Here is a 3,573-nt window from a genome sequence, read left to right as displayed (position 1 = left end):
ATTCTCTAAAACAATCCTGACTGTTTGTCAATGAGTCAAAGTGTTCAATTTATTTCTAATTTACATCTTCCGGTGTGTGTGTGTGTGTGTGTGTGTGTGTGTGTGTGTGTGTGTTTATGAATGTGTTTTAAACACTTCTTTCACTTTCTATGTTTTTATCGAGACTGTTTCAATTAATTAATTAATTAACCACGATGCAAGCTTAGTTCTGTAGTTAAGAAGCTTGCTTTGCAACCCTATGGTTCTGGGTTCCATTCGGTTCCATAATGACCATTTTCCACCTGCCTTTTGTCAAAATTGGGTTATGTCTTTAAAATCAAGCGTCCACTATACTGCAGAGTAGGGTTCATATATATGTATATATATATGTATATACATATGTATGTATGTATGTATGTATGTAAATATATGTGTGGATGAATGTATATCTATTAATATACACGTATGCCTATGTATGTATTTGCATATGCATGTACTTATTTATAATGTAGATATATGTATAATTGTATCTGTAGACATAAATGCATATGTATACATATGTATGTGGATACATATGTATATAAATGCATACGTATATGTATACATATGTGCATATATATATATATATATATATATATATATATATATATATATATATACCTGTGTGTGTACCTCTGTTTAAAAGAGGACAGTGGTTGCTTTATAGCAACTAGCTTGAGAAATGCTTATGCAACGACTTGTGCAACTGCAACTATAATTAAAACACCACTGCAATGACAACAACAACAACAACAACATGTATTAATAATATTGCATCACAGTAGCTTAATCTCTAATCATCTACCTGTCTCTACAGCGTCAGTTATATACACTCCAGGAAATTGTGTTGGGTGAGTAAATTTTCTTCTGTTGATTAGTGGTGGAGGTGGTGGTGATAATGCAGGTAGAATATGATATGATGGAGGTGATTATGTTTGTGTGTGTGTATTTGTGTGTATGCATGCATACGTAGATACGCATGCAAAACACAGCAGCCATAGTAGTTATAGTGACGGCAATAGCAATGGTGGTGGTGGTAGTTGTGGTTGATGTATGTTCAAAAGCATCCCAACCATGCCTATCCTGTCTGTAACTGTGACTACACCATCTGATGTCCACTTTTTGTTGTTTCTTTTAAGATGTATATGAGTTGGGAGAGTTTGATTGCTATTTCTAGCAAACGGAGGGACCATGTAGAGCAGGTATCGAGGAATCGTGTGATTTGAGAGAGATTTGGCTGCTATTTCTAGAAGACTGAGTGACAATTTAGAGCAGGTATCAGGGAATCATGTGTGATTTGAGAGAGATTTGGCTGTTGTTTCTAGAAAACTGAGTGACAATTTAGAGCAGGTATTAGGGAACCATGTGTGATTTGGCTGCTATTTCTAGCAGACTGAGTGATCATGTAGAGCATGTTTGAGTGGAATCTTTTTAGTACAGAACCAGGAACAAATTGTAAATGTGTAAGAATTCTGTAGGTCTGTATCTGTGGTGAGAAAAATGAATTTTTAATTTTACTAATTCATTGGGATGAGACTTATAAATATTATTGTGTCGTCATTTGTTTCTGCAACTATAATTATGGAACGAACTCAAAGACATAATCTGTTATACGCAACATTTATATTATTTGTTAGACAATCGACTGATAAACTATGGAATGGCATCGAAGACATAATCTATATATCTTTTCCATAAGACATTTGGTTGGTAAAATAAATATTTTAAAGTGTGATCTATGTATTATTTTTTTTATTAATCTATTTATTGAACTGTTAAATGGGCAGACTGTTTGAAAAAATATGCATTATGCACGTGACCTTGTAAGAGTTTTTGTTTATTTATTTATTACAGAATAATCTAGAGAAATTTTTAGTTATCATTTTAGTCAGTCTATATAAATGTAATCCCTATTATTTGAAGCCAGTTTGATGACTGTCAATACACAAAACTTCCGGCCCTTGAGTCACTCTGTAACTGCTGCTCTGAGTTCTATTTTCCAGTTTGTATCACTAAAACCTCTCTCTCTCTCTCTCTGTGTGTGTGTGTGCGTGTGCGTGCGTGCGTGCGTGCGTGTGCGTGCGTGCGTGTGTGTGTGTGTGTGTGTGTATATACATATACATACACATATATATATATATATATATATGGGAGTGCTGGAAATTTCTTAGTTTTCGGTAAAAGAAAATACAGGAGGATCAGTCAGTTATGATTTAATTCAGCATATTCCCCCTCTCAGATTCACACACTTATTGCAGTGGTCTTTCAGTATTTCTAAGCCCTTTAAAAGAACTCAGATGGTTGGGCCTCTAACCAGGCCTTTTGTGATAGCCTTAAAGCCAGGAACTTTACAGCACTCTCTTGTGTGTGTATGTGTACATACATACATGAGAGCATGTGGTTTGGGGTGTTGCATTCTTGGTTGCAAGATCTTGGTTTTAATCCCTGAACTGGAAACGATGTGTGTTTTTTTTTTTGTAGCAAAACACTTCTTTTCACATTGCTCTGTGATCACTTCAACATCAAACATGTGGCACACCATGCATCTGTTGAAGCAACATTGATTTGACAGAGGCAGTGAACTAATAATGCTCAGTACAAACATTTGATCATTATAGACAAACCATCTGTGCTGGTTGTTCAACAAGAAATTTCAGAACCCTGGCCTATGCCAGTGCTGTATAACCAGCCCATCAATGAACAATAAACTATGCTTGCGAAGACCTGTTGAGGCAAGTGAAATCACTGTTGTGGCCGATGACAGTACCGCCTGATAGGCACCCATGCCAGTGGAATGTTAAAAGCATAATTTGAGCGTGATTGTTGCCAGGGCTGCTGACTGGTTCCCATGCCAGTGGCATGTAAAAAAAGTACCATTCAAGCGTGGTTGTTGCCAGTGCCGCCAGACTGGCTCCTGTGCAGATGGCATATAAAAAGCTCCATTTGAGCGTGGCCGATGCCAGTACTGCCTGACTGGCCTTCGTGCCAGAGGTACGCAAAAGCATCCATTACATTCTCGGAGTGATTGGTGTTAGGAAGGGCATCCAGCTGTAGAAACTTTGCCAGGTCAGATTGGAGACTGGTGCAGCCTTCTGGCTTGCCAGCCCTCAGTCAAACCGCCCAACCCATGCCAGCATGGAAAGCGGACGTTAAACGATGATGATGATGATGATGTTCTATATCAAACCTCAAACATCTCCTTATACATGTATGTGTGCATTGTTTTATTTGCAATATGGAGATGACTTTAATTTTCTCTTCTTTTCCTTGTTTAATTTCTTCCACCTCTTCTTCTTTCTCTATCTCTCCCCTTTCTCTCCTTCCAAAGTCTCATCCTGCACATGTTCTGTCATGGACTGCAACATCAGTTTATTGATAGCTTTGATGCAATAGCTACTCACCAGGCGTCAGTAACCAGTGAATTCATGTCAATTGCCTTCATCAATTAAATAAGAGAGAGAGAGAGAGAGATAGATAGAGAGAGAGAGAGAGAGAGAGAGAGAGATAGAGAGAGAGAGATAGAGAGAGAGAGATAGAGAGAGAGAGATAGAGAGA

General features: G+C 37.6%; 1 protein-coding gene across 2 annotated transcripts in view; it reads left to right on the top strand.

Annotated features, from left to right (window-relative positions):
• The window catches only part of LOC106874749 (BTB/POZ domain-containing protein 17), a 92,444-nt gene that overhangs the window by 23,929 nt on the left and 64,942 nt on the right, over positions 1-3,573 (top strand). The window contains exon 1 of one of the 2 annotated variants that reach the window (XM_014922591.1): positions 854-869. The exons of the other annotated variant lie outside the window; for it this stretch is intronic. The gene's annotated coding sequence lies outside the window, so the exon portion shown is untranslated. Of the gene's footprint in view, positions 1-853; positions 870-3,573 lie in introns of those variants that run through there. 2 annotated transcript variants of the gene reach the window in all.

Source organism: Octopus bimaculoides, chromosome 18, assembly GCF_001194135.2.
Source record: "Octopus bimaculoides isolate UCB-OBI-ISO-001 chromosome 18, ASM119413v2, whole genome shotgun sequence".
Taxonomy (NCBI): Eukaryota; Metazoa; Mollusca; class Cephalopoda; order Octopoda; family Octopodidae; genus Octopus; species Octopus bimaculoides.
The sequence above is the reverse complement of the archived record's forward strand: the minus strand, read 5'-3'. Positions and strand labels throughout refer to the sequence as shown.